Source organism: Dermacentor variabilis, chromosome 2 (genome assembly GCF_050947875.1).
Source record: "Dermacentor variabilis isolate Ectoservices chromosome 2, ASM5094787v1, whole genome shotgun sequence".
NCBI classification, from domain to species: Eukaryota; Metazoa; Arthropoda; class Arachnida; order Ixodida; family Ixodidae; genus Dermacentor; species Dermacentor variabilis.
Genome location: NC_134569.1, coordinates 98,756,769 through 98,769,232, shown reverse-complemented (window position 1 = coordinate 98,769,232; position 12,464 = coordinate 98,756,769). Strand labels below are relative to the sequence as shown.

At 47.5% G+C, this 12,464-nt stretch overlaps 1 protein-coding gene across 1 annotated transcript in view; it reads right to left on the bottom strand.

Annotated features, from left to right (window-relative positions):
* Positions 1 to 12,031, bottom strand: part of LOC142572360 (putative sodium-dependent excitatory amino acid transporter glt-6) — a 76,452-nt gene extending 64,421 nt beyond the window's left edge. The window contains exon 1 of the mRNA XM_075681427.1: positions 11,545 to 12,031. The gene's annotated coding sequence lies outside the window, so the exon portion shown is untranslated. The remainder of the gene's footprint in view (positions 1 to 11,544) is intronic.
* Positions 12,032 to 12,464: the final 433 nt, after the last annotated feature.

Genomic DNA, 12,464 nt, shown 5'->3' with positions numbered 1-12,464 from the left:
CACCTACGTTCGCGACCCGTCCGTAATCGCGGCCGTTGCCAGATTACGGAAGCCTCGAGCTCGCTTCTTCCCTACGCCGCCCCAGCTGCGGGGGCCGCCGGGGACCTTCTCCATCGGCGTCGCCGCCACTGAGGGGCGGCTCTCAAAAGTTCAGAGTTGGCAGACCAGCTCTGGGCCGTCCGGCAAGCCAAATCCTCTAACTGATGATGTCGCAGTAGTTGGAACAAAAAATTGTGCTGAACCTTATCAAAAGCTTTGGCGAGGTCAATCTGGGGAAGGGATACTCGATCCGTACTGCCCTCTATGCACTCAAAGTCCGAACGTGCGATAAGAACATCTGTGTGTATAGCCGCCCAAGTCCAAGGACTTCGAGCCGCCACCTGAGGCCACAACAACAAAAACTGCAGGACCATTCAATAATAAAGTTTCTCCTTCTTCTTCTTTTTCTTCTTCTTCCATTTACATTTACTTCCCCTATGGTGTTAGGCTGCTGAGCACGAGGTCGCGGGATCGAATCCCGGCCACGGCGGCCGCATTTCGATGGGGGCGAAATGCGAAAACACCCGTGTACTTAGATTTAGGTGCTCGTTAAAGAACCCCAGGTGGTCAAAATTTCCGGAGTCCTCCACTACGGCGTGCATCATAATCAGAAAGTGGTTTTGGCACGTAAGACCCCAGAGTTTAATTTAATTCATTTACTTCCCGAGCTGATCTAGCTTAATCGAAAAGAGCTGCGATACTGTATACCGTGCACATGTTTGTACATGTTCTAATCCTCAGGGCCCATGCTTATGAGGCTTGGTGCTGGGTTCGTTGATTAAAATTTCGGGTGCATTTACAGCACGTGAAAGGCAGGCAAGCGACCGTGCAGCGCTGCAGCTTTATTGTCAGTACACTTTCCGTTGGCATAAGTTTTCCGGTATTGTATTCTCCAGACATCGAAGCTGCCGCTGCGGAAGACGGAAGCTTTCTTAAAGAAGTTTTGCCGGCATCGCCCGTCAGTGTGTAACCTGAGGGCGGCTGGTCTGCGTACAAACACTGCATTGCTACTTATAAGGATGCTTTTTAATTAAGAGGAGACTGGTTGGGCCACAGCAACAACGACAAACCATCAGTGTGCCAAAATTATGCCAGCCAATCACAACTACCCGAAAGCAATGCATTACTTTGTAGTTGGCGCCCACTCTATAGGAGCAGGCAACATGTATCAGTAGGCTTTTTTTCACTTCAGGTCAAATAAGAAAAAAAGAAAAAAAAGAAAGCGGGTCTACAAGGGTGGGCCAGTTGGTTATAGATAATAAAACCACATACAGCACGAAGGACAAGGAGTAAGAGAAACGGTGCACACTGCGCTGCAGGGTGGGTGGTATTCCTTAGTCCTTGTCCTTCGTGCTGCACGTGGGTTTAGGAGAATAAACCCACAGTTCCCCTCAAGCTCCTACTTGCAGCTTTTTGCCTGGTCATCCTCGCAACCTTGTCGTTGCAAAATAAACTCAACTCAATTAAATTGAAGATTGTGCGATAATGAATCGATAGCGCTCTCCCTAATTCTAGTCGTAGCTTTCAAATCAAAGGAAGATGCCGGCCCTTTTGTGCAGCCAGATGTGCAGCGCTTTTTCATTAGAGTAGAAGGGTTGTTACGACGAGATAAACGAAACTACAAATATTAACGAGAAACCACCCGTGCACGCTGTGAATCGATGTATGCGCGAAGTGTCTATCCAGCATTGTTTGGGGTCCCACAAAACGATATCAGGTGGACCGACGTGTTTGTGTAAATTGCGTAGTCGTGTCTGGATCACGAGCGTACGTGTTTGTGACAACAGCAGCACAACGACGAGCCCGTAGAAGACGATCGTAGGGCAGCAACGGCATTATTTCTACACCGGCTGTTCGACAGAAGGTTGCAACAATGGTTCCTGTATAAGGAGTGGACGAGCGTAAACAACAGATACAGCGAAACTTAAGCGAGGAAAGTGGGCCTGTTGCGGAGATAGTACAATCTAACACGGCGCTTCGAAGCGTGGGCTGTCACCAGGAAAGAAGACGATAGAGTTGCACGAGGTACACGTGCCGAGTGTTTCAAACAGCTTTGGGACGCGAGTAGTGCGCGTGCAATCGTGGCCTAATGGCGAGAGCACCATGTTGCCGTGCTTGTCGGCACAGGTTCGATTCCATCATCGGCCAAGCATAACATTATTTTATTAGAGCGAGACGAGACAGGAACGTACCTCGCTACCTACCGATATCTACCTGCCGCAAGGCGCCAAGAAATGAGGCAAGGAATGCTTAGCAGCAAAAATAGTCTGTATTGTGCTGTAGCATTGTTAAGGTAATTTTGTGAAAGTGTGACAAAGGACCAATACATTCCACCCGCCGCGATGGCGTATAGCGGATATGGTGATGCGCCGCTCAGCGTGAAGTCGCGGGTTCAAATCTCGGCCGCGGCGGCCACATTTTGAAAGGAACGAAATGCAAAAAAAAAAAAAAAACGCACGTGTACCACGCATCGGGGGCACAATTAAGCCGGCGTCCCCCACTATGGTGTACCTCAGAATCAAATCATGCTTTTTGCACGTAAAACCCTAGAATTCAATTATAGAAACCTATTCATCCTACTTCAAACATTTGCTTCTACCATTTGGTCACTAAGTACCACGTGGACCTCGTATCCGTACCATTCGTTGCTGACGAATCGACACCTCTCTTTAATATAAGCAGCAACCATATTTGTACACGTGATTAGACCCTCATCGTTCCTGCGCAGCTCTCACCCCTTCATAGTTCAGGCTATATTAGAGCCCCCGCTGAGGCAATGCCAGTGACGAAAGACAGGAACAGAGAGGGAGATAAGGTGGGAATGGCGGGACAACGATAGCTTACGACGCAATCGTTTTCGGCTAGAAACATGTGCTAGTGTCACCTTGCATCTTGCATCTCGCCTTAGCCTGGCGCCAGAGTTATCGTCTGCCAGAGAACGTGAACCTGCGTCCCGTAATACTGACAGCAAGCTCCAAAAACCACTCTTGGACATTTTAGGCATATCTGATGATTTCATATAGAGTATCGCGGGTTGTGCACTACCCTATGATAAGTTATCTGCCTTCCTGGCTGGTTTCACAAGGCGGCTGTCCGAGCGGAAAACGCTCTCGGAAGCAGCGGAAATTTTTCCTGCGCAAGATGAGACGACTGACGCGCTATCGTCGACTCTTATCGCCAACTTTATCGGAGCGGCGCATATCTTCTTGTATGCCGTAGCATATTACGTAAGGGATCACGTAACGGTTGTCCGTCTTGCAAAATGACAGCTGACGTACACACCTGCTCCGGCACCCACGCTGTTGACTGTACGTTTGGCAAGGCGATCTATATTTAACATTGGGAGATCTCGTGCATAACGTCCAAGCAGCGATACTGGTGCTGGTGACGCAGTTGAAGTTATGTCACACAGTTTCAGCGCAGGTTGCAGAGGGGTTTGTGCAGGCAGCTAAGTGGCAGACGTATATAACCGTGTACGCCTGCAGTCGAGTGCGTTCAGCGCACTCGACTGTGAGCTAGACTGTCATCAGTGAACGCTGTACCCTCTGTAGCTTATATGGCTGTGGGGCTACCTCGCAGTTGTAATGGCTTAGTACGGCCGCTGATGAAAGGAACAATAAAAAAGAGGTGGGCACATTGCGAGAACAGGCAGCTCAGAAGAAGAAAGGAGAATAAGTGAGAATAACAGAGAAAAAAAATAATAGTAAGATGCCACAATACCAACTTTTCCTGCTTACCATCCTTCCAAGAAGAACAAAGAAATGCGCTGAGCTCCACATTCGGTGACGGCACAGTGACAATGATCGCACTGCGTTGCTGGAAAACATTCTCGACGAACTGCCTATCCCTGTGCTTCGACGCATTACGAACATTTCAGCTGCGAATATTGCAACCAGTACAAATACGAATGCTGCAGCCAGAGTATCGAGCTGAAAGAAGTGTAAGGAGTCGTGCCTGTATACAGCTCACAAACGCTCGCGAACCGGAATAGTTTTCCGCAGAAACAATAAGTTCCTACATGGCTGACATGACAGTTATGAAACCTTAAGTAGGGGTTTTGATGGGCAGCTATGGGCAGCTATGCACAGCTCTGAACTAATTTAGGCCCTACTCCGACAGCAAGCTCTATCGTCTCAAGAACAACGTTGCGATAAGCACAATCTCGTCGTTGTCCGCATTGACTGTGCTGGCTTCCGAAACACCTACACCCCGCACGAGCGGTAGGGTGGGAATGTTGCGCGATGTACCTCAGGTGGTTACTGTGTCTGACTCCAACCAGCACGTTGCCGGAGAGGCTCGAGTTTGGTCCTCAAAGGCGTCTTTGGGCAACACTTCATTTTTTTTCCTTCCCCATATGTCGAGGGCGAAGCTCAAGGTGATGATGCCGCCTGACGACGACGGCCAAGCGGCCGAGAGAATAAATGGATACAGGAAACACCGTTTCCAGCGTTTATATCTGCTGTCGCAGTGAAATGACGCTCGCGCTATGAAGGTCGTAATACGTTTGGTATCGTGAGGGTTACTCAGTAGCCAAACTACGAGGTCGGATAAAACATGGATGGTAAACGCCGCGGCTAAGTTGAATTCAAAAACTCGGTTAATTTTAATACCGCTGCTTTGGCTGTTTATATGAAAGAAAGGTCCGGATTTTTTTTTTTTACGAAACGTCACCGTAACAAGTATCACACAGCGAAATACATTTTAATGTCATCTGACTTTTCAGAGCTGGCAAATGATACCAGTTTTGTCAGGATCACCTTGGCCTTCGACGACATTAACAAGGAGCTGCTGTTGTAAAAATTGGGGTAACGATAACTGCACGCATTTTATCTTTTGTTATGTTGCTTGTCGGACCCTAATTATGAAAGCGTTGCGAGTAAGAGCCTCGCCCTTTATGAGAAATTATATCTATAAGAAACATTGCAGGGTGAGATCAAGTGGGGAAATTTTAAGAGACGTCTGATCGTGCCGTCTGATTCACCCGTAATTAACTCGGCACAGGATTCTAAGAGCTGGGAGACAAGAGAGGATTCTTGAAGAAGCGTGTATGGGCGCAGCAGTGCCTGAGCGGCGGGAGGCAGTGTTCGCAGCTTTGAGGTCTGGGCATCGAGAAGCGGAATCTTTTGGCAACCGCAAGGAGGAATGCAATGCTTCTACAAACGAAAGAAAGAGCTGCAATTCATCGCTAAAAGAGAGAGAGAGAGAGAAAGAGAGAGAAACGAAAGAAGTAAATCATTTGTTGCTTGGCGAAGGCTGCACACTTCTCTTCGGATGAATTTACCTTCCAGCCATTGGCGGGGACGTTCGATTTAACTGTGTACGGTGACAGACGTTTTTCTTCTCATAGGGCCGTTAAAGTTTCAATCGCCGAATACCTGAAGCTTCTGCATCGCCCGCCGAATACCCCATGCCAAAGGAGTAGCGCTCGTGTAGTGCTTGAAGCAGGTGACGGCACCGCCAACATCACCGCACCCTGCTGCCATGTAGATACTAGATAGATTGGAATGCGTTCAGTCCTTCATGAATTTTACTAAGAAATTATCTTATTTGCCAATCATGTAGGGTATCGACTGAAATAAATGTCATCCAGTCGCACTAGTAGAGTAAGAGTCGTAGAGCAATTTATAGTAATAAGAGTAGCCACTACATAGTAAGACAACCTACAACCTTCTGAAGACACCTCTGTATTGGACCACAGGTTGGTCGCCCAAGTTGACAGAAATATCACAGTGCGATCTGTACGTGCATGATGGGACATCTAGGGTGGCTTTGCATCATGCCTAATGAACAGACAGTTTATCTCAACTTAAAGTTCTGGCCCAATAATCCTGGCATGTAAGCAGAGTGCACGCGCACAGTAGGCAGTACAGGGATGACGATAAGTAGCCTTCGTGTTGACCTCAGCTGCTCTATATAGCTTAGCTATTGGCAAACTCAGCTCACTCTTTGAAGGTAATGCTCCAGCATTTTACTTATGTTTTCTGCAGTAGTAAGTGTTCTAGCTCCCTTTTTGAGTTATTTTTTACCATAATCCCGCTCGTTTCATAGGCAGAGTTGTTCAAATTCTATAACACTGAATTCATAATTCCGAAGCTTTGAGCTACCAGAGATTTGTCTTTACATAAAAATCAGAAAAGCGTTAAATTTCGAATTACGCGGCCTTTTCCTACCGAAGAGCCAGTTCGTGTGACAGAAACTGAAACGGAAAATTTCTACTGTACATGAACAAAATTTCTGGTGGAATTCAGGGCTATACCGTGAAATCAGAAATTTAGGATGACAGAAATTTTCGTAGTTTTGACTAATGCAAAATATGGCGTGGTCGCAACAGTAGGGTCGGAACCTGGTAGTAAGCGCTGCATCCCGTGCCCTAAACCTGCTTTCTCGTGTTCATCCTATTAAACCACGATGCAAAGGTGTCACGCTGTTGACTATTTCTTCCCGCAGAGGGGCCATCTCTGCCTCTTTATTTAAACTGGTCTTCAAGCACATCTTTTCCTCGTGCATATATTCAGGCTAGTTATAATTCCCTGACGCTTTGGCCATTTGTCTCCTTGTTAGCACTATCCTTACTATTAAAGCTCTTCCGGCTATGTAAAATAACTGTTCAGTCTCTCCACACTGAATCTCAACTGTGTCAGCGCCGTTCTGTCGAACGCTGGGATCCAGGTGCGGTGCTGTTTCTGTGCATCTGCATGTCTAACTGACATGCCTTGCTGGTTCGCCAAACGTGTTTTTTTTTCCCTGAGAACAGAACTTGACGGGGACGGTCCATGGCTTCTATTGGATCGGTATGGCACGAAGTGTACGGCGCAATTATCTCTCGCCATCAGTCTCAAACAGATTCATCGGCGTCGCTTCTCTGATTCCAACAGCAGCAGTGGTGGTGCTTCATTCTGAGGTGCCTCTACGAGTCTTGAGTCCCGGAACAGCGTCTGTTTACAAGGTTGTTCTGCTGTCCCGTACAAAGAGACTCGAAAACATGCCCACTAGACTAGCTGCTCCTCCTGCCTCTGGCTGCAGTTAGTTGTCCGTAAATCCGGCAGTGTTTTGAAAGAACAGCGCATATTTATGTTCGCACATGCACTGGTTGATGCAGTGACATTATTTGCAGAAACGTGAAAAGAACAATGAACCTACTTTCTACGGTCATTCAAAAACGTGAAGTACTAACTGAAAGGTTCGAGCCTGCGAAATTTATGCTATAAAAGTGTGCGCGCCTATTCATAGCATTGCATACAACATCGCGCACGTTGCTGAAGTCTGAGCTGAGCGCAGACATTAATGTCGCCTGCCAAGATGGTGCACTGTGAGGCATGAGCCTTGCTAACATTTAGTATCACCTATAATTGCTTTCATTTAGCGGAAGAACTGTCTATCTTGTTGCTGGTTAATAGGAGTTAAAGAGAGGGAGAGAGAAAAGGGAAGGAAGGACAGGGAGGTTAGCCAGTGTAAGTACCGGCTGGCTACCCTGTGCTGGGGGGAAATGGGTAAACGGTTCAAACTCCAGGGTCGAGCGGATGTGCGTGCCAATTCTACTGCGATTTCGGTATGACGGATCAAGAAAAGTTTGGAGTGTCTCAACCAAAGCGAATAGTGCTATTTCGAAGCACTCCATAGGGAGAAACGAAATAGTATGACGCAACAGCGTACACTGTACTTGTAGTATCTCGTTGCTGGGAGAGAGCGGTGCCGGGCTACTCACCACGTTCACGCTTTTAGTTTTCTGAAGGTCACTTACACAGGGGTCACCTTGCCGCACCGACCTCCTTTAGTACCATTCCCTTTAAGAAATGAGATGGGAGACGAACTCGCGGCGAAATTCAGATGCAGAGGATAGCTGCGTTCGCTCTTTCATAATCTATAACATCTACTAGCCACGGGTTGAGAACAGAATTTCTTTCTACGGGCTATGACTCAATTATTACGTCACAAAAGGGGCATCTTTTTGGAATATTGCAGGCTGCTGCAATATTCGTCACGAGACAACCAGTCATTTGGCTCGACCAGGGAGTGAATGGCACACATTTTTCTTATGGCACCTAGATGACTGGCTTAGCTGTTTTGAAACCTATTGATCTTTGTCAGTTCACAGAATGTTTGTTAACAGTTGGGATGTTTCGCGTCGCGCATTGCCATTTTAAGACTTTGTTGAGCAATTCCATAATCCCATCACCTGTTAATTTGCTCTTTTCTGGTGTCATTTCCTTTGTATATACTAAAATCTGTACCCACTCCTGCTATGTCTGGAAATAGAGACAGCAGTACTTGTAAAAAAAAAAAAAGATAATTCTGCTTAGTCTTTCATATATCCTTCAATTTTTTCTTTAGGGTAGTCACACTTGAGGGTGTTTGGTAAGTCTATTGGCAAGGTTAATTGTGAAAAAATGAATACAACCTCGGAATTTTTCAAGTTTCCTAATGCGGGTTACAGAATATGCATTACTGCCATGAAAGCGATGGAGAAATGCCAACTCAAAGCTTATCTAAAAGCCTGATACAACAGCAAGAAATCTCTCAGCGCTGGCTGATCACAGTAGGTCCCGCCTCATGCGCTTTCAGTACTTCAGACACTCAGATATCACCATCGGACTCTGTCATCAAAGGCATGCTGCGACAAATAATCGACGCCCTGCAGCTGCTACTGTTCGGTTTAAGTACGCCAGTGGCGCTAACAGCGGCAAGAATTATGAACGCTATAGACAATCTCCTAGCTACACTGCAGTAACTTCTACCTATGCCCGCGGTGGTGACTGTGCTGTGCTGTGAAGTGTATACGTACGCGTTGCGCACAGAAAAGGTATGCCGTGCAGCCCTCATCATATTCACCATACCACCACCCTCCTTCCTCTTCAAGTCCTATCTCTCTTATTCCATAAACCCCTTCCCCAGCGTGGAGTACCAGGCTAAAGGCACTTTGCACAGGCCGACATCTCTACCTTTCTGCCATTAAATTATATATATATATATATATATATATATATATATATATATATATATATATATATATATATATATATATATATATATATCTTGCATAATGATATGGCATATCTGATGATGTTAATGCCTCTGCAGTGAAACTCCTCTGAAAGCATACCGAACAGAAATTCCCCAGGAAGAATTTTCCTTCGATTTGTTCAGTATTTATTGTATCGTGAGATTATTCAATGTAACCGGATCACATGCAGCAATATCGCGATTTCTAATCCTTCGGTTCTTTATACGGTTCAGTTTTCGCGTGTGATAACCGTGCATCAAGCTATTTCCATGCAGCACGTCCAGTCTGTTGCATTTACACGGTGGTCAGTCGACCAGTGTGTTCGCTTATGCATCATCTAAGAGCCTACGCGCTTGCTTAGTGACTTTGCCGTTGCGCTGCTAAGTGTGAGATCGCGGGATCAAATCACAGCCGCGGCGGTCGCATTTCGATGAGAGCAAAATGCAAAAGCGCGCATTTACCGTACATTGGGTGCACGTTAACGAACCCGAGGTGGTCGAAATTAATCCGGAGTCTCTCACTACGACGAGACTCATAATCAGATCGTGGTTTCGGCACGTGAACCCCCCCCCCCCCCCACCCAATTTTTTAATTATCTCATCTAACTAGGCCCTCGAACTCGTTTCGTGTGATTGTCCTCGCTGTCCTGTGCAAAAACGATCACACCCGACTGCTTTAGCTCGCACGGACGTACGACAGACTGTGGTCACAACAAATAAATTTTGAAGACCTATTTCACAAACCATCGCTACAGAGGGCTAAGAAATCATTGTTACAATCTTTAAGAACAAACCTGACCACGCGACCGTACCACTGACTAGCATTAGCTGTTATTCTGTGCTGTGATCGTGTGCGATAATGGCGTGCATGTGCTCCTCGTACTTTCTTTTTGTCTTTTCTATCTCTCCATTTCCCGGTGTAGGGTAGCAAACCGGATATTTAGTTTTGGTTAACCTACCTGCCTTTATCCTTTCCTTTTGTCTCTCTCTCTCTCTCTCATACAAAGAAAGGGTTCTTTCATTTTTATTGTGTGCATTATTAAAAAATAGAAATTGATATGACTTCTATGATCTAACTAGAATATGTAAATCAATTCCCTATTGTCGTTACTGTACCGAAACATTTTGAGGACTTTCTCATACACAAGTGTCATGCAGTACTTATATAAACTGCCGCCGTCGGTACTGTACAAGAAGCTATGCTTTCGCGGCCTTCCTGCAGCAAGTCAAAACGTCGGGGTATAGGGAGCCTGGATATATTTAGAGCAAGCAATGGCTCCGATCACACGAAGCTGCTGTTTGCGACGTCTGGGATGGCATTACAATTTTGATGCTTCGCGTGAAGCCAGTGCGACTCAGTGTGCCACTGAATGGGAAACTGACTGCACACAAAAGCAGCTCACCTGACACTTTGTTTTCGACATCAGACACTTACCACGACGTCACATGAGAACCTTCACAAAGCTAACATAATCTATGCCTGAAGCACGGAACGCCATCGCGACATACGGTGCAGTCAAAGCTGCCTGTATCGAGTGATGTGGGCGATGTCCACGGTCCCATGCGAGCGCGACCGAAGAACTGAAATGGAGATGCACTGCACCCAATAATCCCCTAACTCAGACCCTTTTCCACTTAAATCCCCAACAGCGGGCGAGAGCAGTCCCTTTCCTAGAAATAAAGGTTCTATTCATTCATTCATTTGCTCAAAAAATGCGGCTACGTTTGCTTCAATTCCCCAATTTTCATGCCTTTACTTATACACGGTATTACTTGCTTCCTCGAGTTTTGTTCTAACCTCCCAGGGTACCTTGCAAGCCATGGTATTGGTGCACGATAACACTATCCTAGTTAGGCCCTTCAATATGAAATTGCCACAATTGCATAATCGAAATCAGCACAAAGCGGTACGTTAGAGGAAATAAAATTCAACTGACGTTCTCTATAACAGGAAACTAATACGAAAATTGTACTATAACAAGTATAATCAAAACCGCTACGATGACTTCAAGCGTTTACATCGCGTCCGCAGAGTAAATGACCAAGTAATACGTCGCGCTTAAGTTGAGTTCTTTCGTTGTACGGATAACAATAGCGAATCTTTAACGAAGTTGAACTCACTGTGGTGTCTCTGCTTCCGGCATTTGCTTAACGTAAACTGACGTTGGTCCCTCTTTCTTTTGGATTCGCGGGAGTAACCGCATTACGTTTATTTTATCGCCTTAACTTTTAAACCCTTTCACGAGGTACGTGTGTTTCATCAACTCTCGCAACACCCGCAATAAACTCGAACTTCCCGTTCAGCCAGGTTTCGGCGAGCTCTCTCCTCGCTGGCCCTCCCCACCTCCCACCGGTCCAGTGCCAAGTTTTGAGGTAAAGAATGAAATACACACTCTCCACTCGGTAAACACTCGTCCCGAAACTCGCGGAAGCGCGCGCAGCGTTCTTTTTTTTTTTTCTTTCGCGGCGGTTCGAGCCAGCAGACGCGCGCGCGTGCCACTTTACCTCAACCGAAGGATGGGGTCGTAGGAGGTACGTTTGAGCAGGATGAACTGGTTGAAGAGGCGCGAGCTGAGTCCCAGGCCGCGGCTTTCCATTCGCGGCGGCAGGTCGGCGCCCAGCGACGACGGGTCGAGGACGGGGCACCGGCGGCGGCAAAGGTTACTACGGCGAAGAGCAATGGTGGCGGCGGGGGGCAACCACGGCCGTTCCGTTTCTTGGCACCGAGGCACGCGCGCGCAGGGTCTTGAACGACTGGTCGGAGCTCCGGCGCCCTCCGCGCGGCGACGACGTAGGGCCGCGAAGAAAATAGCGAGAGAACAGAAGGGAGCGGGCGCCACTCGGAAGTTGAGGTGGGGGAGCGGAGGAACGACTCAGAATAGCAGCAGCTCGTTCTCGGGGAACCGGGAGGGAGGGTGCGCGGCGGGGATGGGGTTCAGAATGCCGCAGGGCTGCAGCCGCCGCGTCGCGTCGCGTAGCGAGAACTGCCAAGCGCAGGTCGCCTATCGCGGGAAGCGTATACGGTTGGACTGGCGGAGACGAATCGCGCCATGCGTGCTGTGGGCATGCGCGTCGAAAGGAACGCGTAGGTTTTGGAAGGGAGAGGGCGAGATAGGAGAGAGCGAGGAGGCTATGAATGAGAGAGGGAGAGAGCGTAGGCTGTTATGAAAGGGACGCGGGTGAAGGTGAGAGGCGCCCGTAAGGGTCGCGAATGCAACAGTTGGAAACGCCCCGAACGCTTAACATCCGGATTGCAACGACGGCGAAAAAAGAGAAGGAGGCCTAGAGAAGATGACTGCACGCTGTGCCAAGTGCCAAAATAAATTTTCCTCAGCAAAGCAAGAAATGCCAAATGCTGAGGTGGGGATGGTGAAAGCTAGCTGCTCGTACAAAGCGTGGCCGGCGGGCCACGCTTTCCTTTTTGT